The sequence below is a fragment of the Callospermophilus lateralis genome, chromosome 1 (assembly GCF_048772815.1).
Source record: "Callospermophilus lateralis isolate mCalLat2 chromosome 1, mCalLat2.hap1, whole genome shotgun sequence".
Classification (NCBI taxonomy): Eukaryota; Metazoa; Chordata; class Mammalia; order Rodentia; family Sciuridae; genus Callospermophilus; species Callospermophilus lateralis.
The window spans coordinates 203,758,622-203,774,084 of NC_135305.1; the positions used below are offsets into that span (position 1 = coordinate 203,758,622).

Consider the following 15,463-nt stretch of genomic DNA (forward strand, 5'->3'; position numbering starts at 1 on the left):
AGTTAACTATTTTAGAAAGATACCAGCTTGTCTTCATTAGTAGGTTCTGTACTAGTCTTTTGCAGATCCTAGAAAAATTTTGCAAACAGTAGTGGGGTGAGAACTGGGGGTCGTTTCTGCTTTGCCTGTTCACAGGCTTCAGCTGTTGGCTTGTTTCCCTGTGGGTATTTTCATACAAGAGTATGTGTGTCGGGATCACGCATAATTTTCTTTACTTTTTATATTGTATTTAAAAAAATTATCCAGCTCATTAAGTTTATTATGTTCTAGGATAAATCCTGAAGTGACTGATTTCAGAGTGTTTTTTCCTCCCACAGAGAGACTGCTAGCTGTGGTGGGCAGAGGCCCATTCTAGGCTAGGTGTTGGGTAACTTAGATTTGTGTCCTGACTTCATATTTGCCATTACGGTTTCCTCTTCTGTAAAATGGGAACAGTGATGATGGCTCCTTCTCTCTCATGGATTTGTGAGGAATGAATAACTTACATAAGTGACACATACTTAGTATGGACACTTATGCAGCAAAGGCATGAAGGACAAGGTTATATGCATATAGTAGTGATTCAAAGCATTTGATTGACATTTATCATTTTTTTTCCTGCAAAAATAATGTCATTTTTTAAAAATATTCTGTTCTTGTCTCTTCATCCCAGAGAACAAAGTCAGTAGGACAGATGGGGCAAACGCATAGTAGGTTTTGAAGAAATCCCATTAGCAGTAGACAAAGCATATAAAAGCCCCATTCCAGTGGAACTCAAATTCTGTTTGGGGGAACCCAGTGGAACTCACATTCTGTTTGGGTAAATGGACAGTAAACAGATGAGTAAATTATTGTATATTAGAATAGTTTCTAAGCATAAAAATTAGAAGATCCAGAGTTCTGAGGAACAGAGAGAAACTTTTTAAAAAATATTGAGTAGACCACTACACAAAAACTAAACAAAAATAATTTTAGGGGCACTTAAACTATAAAGGGTGACCAAATTGCTACACATCAGTGTTGTCCCCTTGCATTTGAGAAGGTAAGACAGGGCTGGGGATGTGGCTCAAGCGGTAGCGCGCTCGCCTGGCATGTGTGCGGCCCGGGTTCGATTCTCAGCACCACATACAAACAAAGATGTTGTGTCCATTGAAAACTAAAATAAATAAAGAAATAAATAAATATTAAAAATTTAAAAAAGAAGGTAAGACAGGGCAGTTTTGACATTGCAGGCCCCTGTAGTAGAGTAGTTGGTGAGGGCTCCTTCTTCAGCATGGCCTCTTTGAGCATCTTACCAGCTTATAGTCACAGCCTGTCATTGGGGACAGGCCTGAATGTGAACACTGTCACGTTAATGTCACACCTGCTTGTCAGGTGTTTTTGCAGTCCCTTGGTGATCTCATCAGTTTCATTTCAGGGTAATAAACGACCTCTAAGGGATTAATGACTTATGAGGACGAACTTTGTAAAAATCAGGTATGCTTTAAGCCTTGAAGATGACCTTAAGTTTATGTTTGAAAAGTCTTTATTATGGTACAATTACAGGTTTACAGAAAAGTTGCCAAGAGAGTAAAGAGAGTTCCCATATACCCTTGACTCAGCTTTCCCTAATGTTAACATCTAATATGGCCATTGACCTTTGGTTTTTAAGAGTGATGGGGTTGTGTGTGCCACCCACACCCACACCCCCACGTGTACATGCACACAGTGAGGCAGGCAGCCCTGTTATCTGCTGTTCTTTTGATAGCTCATCACACACACCCCTTCTGGGTACAGACTGGACTCTGGCCCAGGCAAAAGCAGGCAAGGAGCTACTTTGAAGCCAGAGTTCCAAAAGCAGGAGATATGGGGAGAACAATCAGCTGTCAGGAGAGCTCTGAGGATCATGTGAACTCAATGCCACTTGAACTTTATTTAGTAGAAGATCGGCCTGAGATACTTAATATAGACATCCCAGCTATCATGTGAGAATTCCACTCTCTTCAAGTAAAAATACAAGGGACTTTGGGAATGTTCACTTTTGTTTGTGTTATTCTAAGTCATCTCACTTCTTTCTTGTCTTTTTTATAAACCAGAAGGCCAGCAACAAATACCAGTTTGTTAATTTGTGAATCAGGAGCAATAGGCCCAATATCCATTCATCTGCCTGGATTTTGCTTTATTCAGTAGTACTTTGCCCTGGAAGAGATCCAGGTTGCTTTGGAAAGGGGTATTAAATTCAAATGATGACAGCCATCAGCACTCATTCTGGGGCTTAGGAAGGAGCCCACACCCTTCTAGGATGCTGGCGCCACCCTTCCAGAGTGCAGCTGTCTCTGGTGGAGATGGTGAGGCAGCTGCTTCTGGCCTAAGCTGCTCAATTGGCAGAAGGGACATTGAAATTGCAAGCCAAGCCATGGCGGAGGAGAATCCCACAGCAGATGAGGTTTTGTCTGTGGACACGTCACTTTTTTAGTATGTCTGCTTTCTTGTGGATGAGATAGAATTTTCCAGAAACAGGAGTTCAATGCTGCCAGTTATTCTTGTGGAAATCTCTTGGTGGGCTATTGCTATTATCAATAGATGCAAACAAATTCCTTCCGTGTGCTGGGTATGGTGGTGCACACCTGTAATCCCAGTGGCTTCGGAGGCTGAGGCAGGAGGATCCTGAGTCCAAAGCCAGCCTTAGCAAAAGCGAGGCACTAAGCTACTCAGTAGACCCTGTCTCTAAAAGGACTGGGGATGTGGCTCAGTGGTTGAGTGCCTCTGAGTTCAATCCCCAGTGCAAAAAAAAAAAAAAAAAAAAAAATCTGTGCTTTTTTATTTTGTTGACTGAGGATAGATTTTTCAAATTTTTGAAAAAATTTCACTCTACCAGCATCAATTTAGAAAAATAAAGCTTGCATCTACATATTTAGAAAGTTCCAATGATGCTTTTAGTATTACAAAAAAATTGCCTCAGAGACTATTTTAAAACTTTTCCGAAGCTCCAAACCAGTGACTGTATTGTTGTATCTCTGAAGAAACATTGAGTAATAACACTTAGGAGGCTTGTTTGTTTTGGTGATTTTTCTCTTCTCCCTTGTGCATACTACTTATTTGTGAAATACAGTTGTGTCAGGGTTGTCCATATGCCTTAAAACAAGGTATTTTGCCGTCGAGAAAGAGCGTAACAGTGCTGGGTCTTTAACAAAGACTTTCAGCCTGCTGCAAAATAGAATTTTCATCAGTGAGGGTTTCATATTGTGGGAAAACAGTGCCCAACATCTCCTGCCTGGCTGCCCTCCTGCGGCTGGTCCTGAGAAGCTGTACAGCTTTTAGCTCTACAGATGGAACAAAGGGCACTTTCACCTGTGGAATTTCTCTTCCTGTAGTTGCCTTGGGAGATGGATAACATCACTCCTGTTATTTAGATTCTGAAGATATACTGCAGAAAATTTAAGAAGCTCAACTAAGGTCTGCACCAGTTGTGAGTAGTGAAGTCAGAATTCCAGGCTTGGTTTTCAGTCCCAAATGCAGTGCTCATTCTCCCAGACCAGGACTCAGCAAAGTGACCCCTGGACCAAAGCTGTCCCACCCACTGTTGTAAATAAAATTTTATTGGAATACAGCCTCATCCATTTTCTTGCATTTTGTCTGTGGCTGAATAGAAGGACTGGCCACCTGAGCTTCTTCCATCCAAAGAATTGTGAGAAATAATAAACCATTGTTGTTTTTGCTGATAGGTTTTTGGGGTGGTTTAAAATGAAATGTTCCAAGACATTTCAAAGTGAGATAAGACCCAAAAGGAGACCTCAGATGCCTTCTGGGTTGGGTGGCAGTGGCACATCACAAAAACACGGATCCTCCCATATTGGTGTTGGAAGACTTTCAGAAGGGAAACAAAGTTGAGCTCCCTTTCTGAGTTACCCAAATGTAATTCCTAAGAACTCTAAAATATTACCAATGGAATCTGGAGAGCTATCTTACAGATATGATAAGCATAGAATACATGTTTCTTTATTTTGAACTTGTCATGGAAAAATCAGTGCATAATAAACATTTTAAGTAGCTTACAGAATGTTTCCTAAAATAACTGAAGTTAAAACATTTGTACTAGACTTCCTGGAAATGAAAAGCTTTTCTGAAAATGATTTATGAATGGATTTTACCCTACGATACTAAGGGTATATTTTTAATTCATGGGTTATACTTAATTAAGTAGCTATACTTAAAAAATAGTTGAGTAAAGGCTGATCAATTTGATATTGCTTGATTCTGATCAGAGTTCACTGATAGTGAAAGTCATAGAAGTAGGTGTTCAAGCATGTGTCTTTCTGTAGCTTTGAATCTATGATGTGCACTGAGCAGACCTGCCCACATACATGGTCACCACACTTTCTAATGTCAAAGCTGATTATTTCATCTAATTCACTGGACATCTCAGATGAGCTTTGCAGCTAGATATGCTGCTACAGTTGCCCACCAGGTAATGGCCAAGCTCTTTGTAGCAGGGAGTCTGAGGCCAAGGCCAAGGCCTCGGACTCCCTGCTACAACTATAACTACAACCACTATAACACAGGTTATAGTGGTAGGTAGTGGCGTTCCTAGAGTTTTGACCAGTTGGCCTAGATCTGTCCCTAGTAACCTCCCAGCTCCAGCCCCCCTAAATCTTAAGCTCTACCCACATTGAACATTTTCATACTCCTGCTAAAAATACTTTCCAGGCCTTTCCAACTAAACAACTTACCCCCCACCACCTACCCCCAGCAACAAAGAAAAAAAGAAAAAAACCTTCCTGGTTATGAACATTTTACATTTTTTGCCCAAACTAATTTTAGAATTGTCTGTGCCCCTACCACTACTGTCAACAAACTTATTAAATAAAATGCAAGATTGAGTTTTCGCAGTTTTTATTTAAAAAATTTTTGTAGTCCTTTGACTGTCTTAAGTGTGCACAGAGTATTGGGTGAAAAGTGACTTTGATACTCTATTTCCTTCTGAGGTGTTTGCTACTAATTTTCTTTGTAATTATGTTTGTTTCTTTCTGTTTATATTCTGTTTTGAGGTTCCCCATCTTCATTGACTTAATATCTAGATTATGAAAAACATCAATGCCTTTTTAAAATTTTATTTATTTATATGTGGTTTTGAGAATGGAACCCAGTGCCTCACACATGCTAGGAAAGCGCTCTACCACTGAGCCACAACCCCAGTTCCTCAAAGCCTTTCTTTTTTCACTTAGTAATATATTCCAGTTTATGGGGATCGATCTATCTGTCTGTCTATCTATCTATCTATCTATCTATTTTTCTTTCTTTCTCTCTAGCTGCAAAGCATTCTATTATTTGGTTAAATAAACTCTTGCATAATTAAGATTGCTGCCAGTATTTTTCTCCTACTTTCATGTCATAACAAATAACTTTGTGTGGTTTTAGAAAATGTTTTACCTTTTTTTGCATATTTCTGAATATTTTAATTTTACTATAAAATATAGCACTTTATTTTCCAATAGATTGTCTAACTGGTTATTGTTAAGGATATGAATGTCATTGATTTTTGTGTAACATAGTGGTAGAATTTTTGTACTATATTCTTCTACTTTACTAAGTCCCTTTATTGTTTGAGTTAGTCTTGTTATTATTTCTCTTGGGTTTCCAGGTATATAATAATATTATTAGCAAAGGGATAATTTAGCTTCTTTTCCTCTTATGCTGCTAAGTTTTTCCTTTGGTCTAATGTGTGCTGATATCCTCACCGCATTGTAACACAGTAGTAGAGATAGTGGGCATCCTTATTTTGTTCTAATCTTACTGAGAGTGCCACTGGTATTTATCCACTGGGAAAGAGGTTGGCTCTAGTCTGTGGGGCATGATGTGTATTCATGTTAAGGATGTATCCATCAATTCCAATTTTACGGAATATTTTTCTTGGAACTACGGTGTTGAATTTTATTAAAGTTTTTTCAGTATTGATGAATATAATCCTGGATTTTGCTCCTTAAATCTAATAATATAGTAGATGATACTAATGAACTTTAAAATGTTGAACCATCCTTATATTCCTGGTTAGATAGGTCTCATGATCTAATTTCATATCCTGTAATTAGGATTATCTGGTCGTTTGCCGCAGTCTGGCTGGGCACAAATCACGAGCCACTCAAGCAGGAACAAACTTTATTTTCGGAACTCCCAAGAACACCACCCGTGCGGCCCTCCTAGGCACGCCACACACCAACCGGAACTTTCTCCACTGGAACTTCACCAACCAATGCGAACTCCCCAGGAATCCCCGCGAGAACTCCAAAGTAGCGGGAACCCCAAAGTAGTGGGCGCCTGAGGCGGACAGCACGGGTCTGTATACAATTGAATACACAGTTTAACATGACCATCATCATCTCGCTAGCATCACCTCTCAACCACTCCCTTCTGGCAAAATGCCATGCGTCATCCCGACTAGGCTGTGGCCCCCAACAGTCGTTGAATGTCTAATAAAATTCCTCTGTGAAATTCTGGTTATAAATTGACAAAAGAATTTGATGAAGAAAATTCTCATTGTGTGAGTCTAAGGATTTAAAAAAAACTTTTATGTTGGGTTATATATCTGCAATTTTAGGTATAAAAAAATAAATTATCCAGAAATTTATTTAAAATCCATCCCTTTCCAGACATTCTTTTTTAACTGGAATATTGCAAAATGGCATTGATATAAGAAAAAGGACCTGCCAAGATCAGATTTCATTCTGTGATTATGGAAGCAAAACCATTCTAGAACTTTGTGCATTTTTCTGTGTAACATGCTAACAGAGGCTAGGCAAATAAAAAAGGATAAAACTAGCTGAGCGCACAAGTGGTGGGAACTGTGGCAAGTCGGACAGCAGATTATAACTCCTGACCAAATGCTCCTTCTCAGGAACATCTCAGGAATATGAGCCTGATGTTGCTTGATCTCCAAATTTATCTAGAGGCTTCATATCTAGAATTTTTTTATGTGAAAACTTTTGATTTTTAAGACTTAGCAATTAATTAGAAGCCTATTGTAGGCCAAATACAACTCATTTTGTAAAAATGTGACCCCCATCCGCTCTCCTGACTGCAGGCAGGTGGGGTGGTTCTGACATGGTAAGCGTCTCATGTCTTACACGGGGCTGGCTGCTCAACTTTCAGTCGTGAAGAGGAAGCTCTGAAGTGTGTCAGACCCACCAAAGCCACAGAGAGATGCTGCTTGCTCTGTAACAGAATGAATGATCTTGGAAAGAAAAAGAGATGGCCTGGCTCAGCAAAGCTGATGTGGACGATGGCTCCTCTGAGCAAGGTCCTGAGCAGTAAACACGTGGGACCTCCCGTGGTTGGTGCCATGGGGTGGTGCCTGGTGAGGACCAGTGAGGAGCGAGTACTCTTGATTGGCAAGGTTGACTCAGTCCCCCCTGTCTGCCATCCATCCAGTCCCTTGCCTTTGAGTTTCCTCTTTCCATTTCCTATCTTTCTCTTGCTTTTATACATTGTGCTTATCATGGCCCACTCACTCCAGGGGACTGTTCTGACTACTTCCTTAGTGACAACCTGTCAGTTTCAACAAGAAAGCCTATTTGGGTTTCTCTTTCTTGGGGAGTTGGAGAACATGCTTCTTTAGTCCCTCTGCAGCTCTAGCCCCTGATCTCAGTTTCCTGGGCTGATCTTATACAGAGCTCTTGGCTTCTACCCCCAGTACCACACATTCCTAATTATTTGTGTTACTTCTTGGGTCAGCCTGAGGTCTGCTTTGGATTACTTACTAAAAGTAGCTGATAAACAAATCAAGCTGTGGTTTCCAGTTATTCTCTTGTTCTTTCCAGATGCCTATGTTAATGCTTTTGTAGAGACTTTTCTCCTTTGCCATCAAACTGGTTTAAGTCCAGTATCTGATTTTTCATGTGGACCAAAAACCAATTTGCTTTTCTGTGGATTATATAAAATTGATGAAATTAATACTTTTCTCCACATATGCCTGGAGTATGACTTGCTCATTGAAGGAATTTTTATGCAGTCCAATTTGTCTTGATAATTAGGAACATAAATGATTTATTGATTATATTAAAACACTTATTGTAAGGGGCAATATCTGTAGGAAGTAGCTGTATCCAAGCTGAGATGTTTCTTCCCACTTGATCCCACATTGAAGTCAGAATATAGTGACAACTTCTGTTTCCATAGCTGCAGAATCTGTTTTCAAAAACACAAGACTGTGATCTCAGTGTAGTCGAGTGCACACTGAGAAGCTGATATGGAAATAGAAATGAGGCTTTATTCAAAATACAAGCTTTAAAACAAAAACTTCCTGTTCCCTTTTGGTGAGTGGCTGAGATCCCCACCCCTCCTTTTCAGGTTTTGTAGTTTTCCAGGTTAATTTCAGAAGTTGACTATGAAGGGATCCTAGCTGACTGTCATTTGATCATGTCATTCAGGAAGCCCCTCAAACATTTCCTAATATGACAGATGAATCACTGGAAATTTATTGTACTTTATAGGTTGCTGCGGTTGTGATTGACCCGCCAGGTCACTGTAAAGACAGAAGAGTTGGTGTGGCTTATTTCAGCGGGCTTAGGCAGAAAGGGTGAGTCATTAAATTCATTCATTCACTTGAGTTCTGTGATGTTCGAGGCACTGAGGGTACACTAGGGCGAACTAAACAGGCAGAAATGAGTCTTCATTCAGTTTTTGCTCACATAGTATGAAGCATGGAAGTTTGTGCATTGTCTAGGGTAGGAAAATGCCGGTTGGAATAGGGTCCCATTTCTCCATCAGGCTGACCTCCATTTCTGGGGATTTATCTCAAGAGGTGACCCAGAGCTGTCTGTCATTTATTGAGCATTTACTCTGCTAAGAATGCATTTTTGTCACTTTAGTGTATTATTCATTCTCTATGACGACTCTGCACTGTTAGGGGCTGCTATTACTTTCCACTTTGTTGATGGGAAGGAGGGTTGTAGGGGTTAACTGACTTTAACTTGCTGAACATGTCAGTTACTAATGCTGACCATGTCTTTTTGTCCCCAAAGAGGTTGAGCTTGTAGTAGAAGTACTTTAGGAAATGCATTTGTGGTTATGTGGTCGCATTTAGGAAATGTGCTCACATCCAGGTTATTTGAAAAGTGCTGGTGGGTAGGACAGTACAGCAGTGCTAAGGTGACTCAACCCTGGAGACGGAAGGGCTGGACAGTCATGTTGGAGGCCAGCCAAGGACATAATAAGGAGGAGTAACAGGGGACTGTTGGTGTAGTCCTGGGTGGGGACCCAATGCCTGTGATGATGAAATTCTACCGGAAATGTTCTTTAATTACATTTGTTATTTGTCTTGTTTTTATGTAAATAAAACCACCATATTCTAAACCCTGCTTCCCAATCTACCACTTTCTCACTTAATCTGCCCTGAGCATCCTTCTTCTGCATTGCCATTGGAGATGGTGTTACAGTGAGGAGGGTGCAGATGTGTTATCTGGACAGACAATGCCTTATTGAATTGAAATTCGTATTCCAATTTACAAGTGTTATGCAGATGCTAAGATGAGGAAAGTTAAATCTCTATGCATGGTTATGATTTTTCTTAGAAAATAGTTGTAGAAGTGGAATTGGTTTTGACAACATGTGCCTTTGTGTGTGTGAGGTCATCCCCGTGTCCCTGTCAGCACCAGGTTATAATTAGAATAAAAGGATGCCAATTTGATAGGTAACATAATCTCTTATACTTACTGTAATTATCACTTATTTAATGACTAGTTCTATTTTTTCGTGAAAACTTATTAATGTATTTTCTTCAATTAAAGATTCATATGTGGATATTTTATTGTGGATTTAAACATTTTTTGGTATGAAAAGATCTTCATAATTTCTTTGAGTACATTGGTCTTGAAATTGACAGTATCTTATAATTTTTTTTCCATGTAAGGTCATTGTCCCAGCTTTTTGTCATGAGAAATTTTCAAACCTATGTAAGAGGTAAGAGCAGAATACAATAAACTGTGTGAGTATTTGCCTTATACACTTATAGGCATGTTTGCCAAGTGCAATAGTTTTAAATAGGCTTGAGTTCAACACCCATCGCACCTCTCAATTCTTAGGACTCTATCCAATTACTTCCAGCCTAAGTTTGGCCATCAGCATCTTGAACAGGGTGATGGTGCTGGCCCAACAGCTGCCATGAGTTTGGGGCAAGGACTCCCCAGGTATTACCCTAGGTCTGGCTGAGCACTACACAGTAAATGCAATCAATAATATGCTTTTCCTTATTAGCATTATTATGATTTTTTAAAAAGCTCTTAGTGCAGTAAAACCAGAACCTGCTAGCCAAGGTGGCCATGCCTTTAACCCCAGCTATTCAAAGGCAGGAGGAGGATTGCAAGTTTTAGGCAAGCAGGGCAACTTAGCAAGACCCTGTCTCAATAGAACTGTTCTCTCCCACCCCATCCCACATTCCTGGGCCTCTTTCTCAATCTAGGTATTATATCAGCTTTATCCTAGAGTATGAGGGCTCAGCAGTGCTGTTGTTGGCTGGGTGAAGTTCATTACTAATTCAGGGCTGTGCACTGGAGGGCAAGTGAGGCCTCCTGTGCTTGCCCATGGATTTCAACTCATATTCTACTGTTTTTTTTTTCCTCTCCCAGGGACCCTGTGCCCATTCAAAGTGAAGGCATGTGCAGTGTGGGCTGCCGGGCTTCTTAGTTTAAGACATTTGGCCCTTCCCAGGCAAGATTCTCCTCTTCAAAGCAATAGCTTTCCAGCCTGGAATCTCAGGTTTCTTTACAGGGATTTGTTATAAAGTTACCATTCTTGCAGCCCTTCTGGGCTTTGGCTAGACTCCAAACTTCCTCCTCAATGTAAAGAGAGCCCAGCTACAATTTCTGGTTCTCTGGTTGGGGCTTGCACCAAGATGTGGCATATTACCGTTGTGATGCTTCTCTGAGAACTGCCTCTGTTCTGCCTGGTGCCCATCAGGCTGGCCTTGTGCCCCTTGGCTGGCAGGATTAAGTGTCCAAGGGCCACTATTTACCCAGATAAGCAATTCTGTTGGCCTGGGTTGCTGAGAAAGCCCCTCTGCAGAGCAACACACTGTAGTTTCTGTTCCCTACACTAGCCTGGGAGTGCTGTCTCAGGAATTGACAGTCAAATTTTGACTGCCCTGTGCAGCTTATAGAGTCTCTCGGATGACATATGTCTGTTCTTGGCCCGGTCCAGCTTGTCCACTAAACTTACTTTGTGCTGGAAGATACATAAAAGTTCCACTGGGGCTGAAAGAAGAGAGGCAAGCCGGGAGCAGGTTCCCTGTGTAGCCTCTCCCCCTGGTCTCCCTTGGCAGGAGAGGGAGCTATTTATGGCACTTTAAAAAAAATTTGCTGCCGCCAGCTAGAGAGAGACAGGGACTATTACGTAAGGCTGTGAGCGCGCGCTGTATTTTTGTTCTCTTTTTCTCCCTTATTCTAGGAGACAGAGATGGGCTTACAGAAGGCAGCGTGGCTGGGCATTTCTGTTCTCCCAATTGCAGCAGAATTATTTTTGGAACCGGGGATTTGGTCACATGACAGCAGTTTTCATTCATGAGCCCCAGATCGATTCAATGTTTTCATCTTTACTTCATAGGCATTTATTGGGGGTAGTGTGTGTGGGTTTGCATCTGTCCTGAGCAAGGGTTAGAGAGGAGAGTGAGTTGGATTCTGGAATTGAATTGGGTCAATTCTCCAGTTGCTTGAGTTCTGCAAATTTTCTCTGAGTGATGCTGATTTCTTTATTATTTGGGGGCTTTGACTTTCCCCAGAGGAAGGTATAACCTTAAAAGTGGCATTTGATTCATGCGTGTGTGCATTTGTGTGTGTTGTGTGTGTCTAAGAGTGTGTAATATGTGGAAGCTAGGGAGTAAAAAGGAAAACAAAGGTGGGGGAATCTCATGAAAATGGAAAAGGAGGACAGTAGAGGAAAGGGGGCAGTAGGAAGGGAAGGAGTGGAAAAGTGGTGGGGAGTGATATTGGCCAAACTGAATTGTTCTATTTTGTGCATGTAACAACAGATCCCACCAGTACATACAACTATAATGCACCAAAAAATATGGAGGAAAAAACAAAACAAAACAAAAACCCAGGGCCTGAGTGCATACTAGGCAAACACTATTCCATTGAGCTATATCCAGGGCCATTGTTTTCTTTTTCTTTCTTTCTTTTTTTTCTAACCCAGGGCCTCTACATACTAGGCAAGGGCTCTACCATTGAACTACATCTGCAGCCAAAGTCTGCATTTTTGTTATGTGTGACCACTGAGATGTGTGCTCGGTTAGCTTAGTAGTCAGTTAATGATGCGACAGAAATTTTCTTAAACAATTGGAACCAATAAATCTCCCAACCTTTACTGAGGAAAAAAGAAAAAAAAAAATCCCAGGAAAGCAAGAGCAAGAGAGGACAGATGCACATGAAAGGCACATACAGTACCCATGGCAGATTCTGTATGTGTGACAGGCACTACCTACAACTGCCACCCACATGCAAGGATGCCCGGAAGCCATACTGGCAGAATCTGTAATGGTGGTTGCCTCTAGTCTTTAGCTATCTTGGTCTTTTCTTTCGGGGGTCCTCAGACACTCTCTGGAGTGCACAAGAAGTTGGGAGTTGGCCTTGAGACCATTTGGCACCTCCTTTCCTGTGCTTTGGTTAACCTGCTACTGATTCGACTTCCTGGTTGTAGTTGCTGATATGGGTTCCTCCAAATCTTTCTTGTTCTATGGGTGGTCACACAGTCCCCTCCTGAGATGCTCCTTCCCTTCACAACATCCCATCAAGTTGGGGCCTAATCCGACAAGATGGAGATTTGGGGCTACTTTTTCTTCTAATAGGCACAGTATCTCGGATTTAATTTCTAGGTCTTTGATCCACTTTGAGTTGAGTTTTATGCATGGTGAGAGATAGGAGTTTAATTTCATTTTATTGCATAAGGATTTCTAGTTTCCCAGCACCATTTATTGAAGAGGCTATCTTTTCTCCAATGTATGTTTTTGGCACCTTTGTCTAATATAAGATAACTGTAATGTGGGTTTTCTTTTTTTAAGGAATGAACTCTGTGCAATGTACTTTTCTCTTAGTACTGCCTTCATAGTGTCCCAAGGATTTCGATATGTTGTATCGCTGTTCTCATTTCCCTCTAAGAATTTTTTAATCTCCTCCTTGATGTCTTTTGCAACCCATTGTTGATTCAGTAGCATATTATTTAGTCTCCAGGTGTTAGAGTAGTTTTTATTTTTTATTTTATCGTTGATTTCTAATTTCATTCCATTGTGATCTGATAGAATACAGAGTAGTATCTCTACTTTTTTGTATTTGTTAAGAGTTGCTTTGTGGCATAATATATTGTCTATTTTAGAGAAGGATCCATGTGCTGCTGTGAAGAAAGTGTATTCACTTGTTGAAGGATGAAATATTCTATATATGTCAGTTAAGTCTAAGTTATTGATTGTATTATTGAGTTCTATAGTTTCTTTGTTCAGCTTTTGTTTGGAAGATCTATCCAGTGGTGAAAGAGGTGTTTTAAAGTCAGAATTATTGTGTTGTGGTCAGTTTGACTCTTGAACTTGAGAAGAGTTTGTTTGATGAACATAGATGCTCCATTGTTTGGGGCATATAAATTTAAAATTGTTATGTCTTGTTGGTGTATGGTTCCCTTGAGCAGTACGAAATGTCCTTCTTAGTCCCTTTTGATTAACTTTAGCTTAAAGTCTACTTTATTTGATATGATGATGTAAACCCCTGCTTGCTTCCATAGTCCATGTGAGTGGTATGATTTTTCCCAACCTTTCACCTTCAGTCTGTGTATGTCTTTTCCTATGAGATGAGTCTCTTGGAGGCAGCATATTGTTGGGTCTTTTATTTGATACAATCAGCTAGACTATGTCTTTTGATTGGCGAGTTTAGGCCAGTAACATTCAGGGTTATTACTGAGACATGATTCGTATTCCCAGCTATTTTTGTTATTTAACTTGACTTGGTTTCTCCTTTGATTCGTTTTTCCTTTAGTGTAATACCTCCCTCTGCTGATTTTCATTGTTGTTTTTAATTTCCTGTTCATAGAATATTTTGCCAAGGATGTTCTGTAGTGCACATTTCTAGTTATAAATTCTTTTAACTTTTGTTTACATGGAAGGTTTTTATATCATCATTAAATCTACAGCTTAATTTTTCTGGATACAAAATTCTTGGTTGGCATCCATTTTCTTTCAGAGCTTGCTATATGTTGTTCCAGGATTTTCTAGCTTTCAGAGTCAGGGTTGAAAAATCTAATTGTTTCCTAATTGTAACCTAATTGTTTCCCCTTATATATAATCCGATTCCTTTCTTTTGTGGCTTTTAAAATTCTCTTCTTATTCTATATGCTAGGCATTTTTATTATAGTGTGCCTTAGTGTGGATCTGTTGTGATTTTGTACATTTGGTGTCCTGTAGGCCTCTTGAATTTGGTTTGCCAATTTGTTCTTCATGTTTGGAAATTTTCTGGTGTTATTTCATTGAATAGATTGTTCATTCCTTTGGTTTAGAACTCTGTGCCTTCCTCTATCCCAATAACTCTTAAATTTGGTCTTTTTATTCTATCCCTTATTTCATGAATATTCTGATCATGATTTCTTACCATTTTCACTGTATTGTCCACCCATTCTTTTCAAGATTATATATTTTATCTTCATTGTCTGAGGTTCTGTCTTCCAAGTGGTCTAATCTGTTGGTGATGCCTTCAATTGAGCTTTTAATTTGGTTTATTGTTTCTTTAATTTCAAGAATTTCTGTTTGGTTTTTCTTTAGAACCTCTAGCTCCCTATTGAAGTAATTGAAGTATTGAAGTAATCTTTTGCTTCCTGTATTTGCTTATGTAGCTCTTTGTCGAAATGATCTTTTGCTGCCTGTATTTGCTCTCTTATATCATCCTTTGAATTCACAGAACATTTTAATTATGTACATCTTGAACTCCTTCTCTGTCATTTCATCTGCTGTGCTGGCCATGGATTCTAATAATGTGGTATCTTGATTTATTTGGGCACTTTCTTCCCTTGTCTTTTCATGTATCTTTCCTTCTAGCTCTGTGGATCCGAGGCGTTACTGTTTTTACCCTATAGGCTTATAGTGCCCCTGTAAGGATCCAATACCTCCCCTTTGAGGAGAAAGAAAATGTTAACAGATCCCAATATAAACAAACAAAATACCACCTAAAAACAAACAGTTGTTATTAAGATGTTTACAGTTTGGTCACAATGTACAGAAATAGCGAATTCAATTATTATCTCCAATATAATCAGTAGGTTTGTAAAAGGGTTTACAGTTTTTGATGGTGGACAAAGAACTGGGGTGAGGAGTAGGATGATATGCTGAGGAGGTAGGAGGTGAGGATATAGAGTTTTTATATCTTAGGAGTGTGAAAGAGAAATCTAAAGAAGATTAGTAGCAGGAGAATAGAGAGGTAGTAATTTTGGGTAGACAAGTAAGAGGGAAGACAGTAGAGTACCTAAAACAAACCACAGGTATATT

At 39.8% G+C, this 15,463-nt stretch overlaps 1 pseudogene; it reads left to right on the forward strand.

Annotated features, from left to right (window-relative positions):
- Window positions 1–15,463, forward strand: part of LOC143399675 (uncharacterized) — an 83,571-nt pseudogene that overhangs the window by 58,305 nt on the left and 9,803 nt on the right.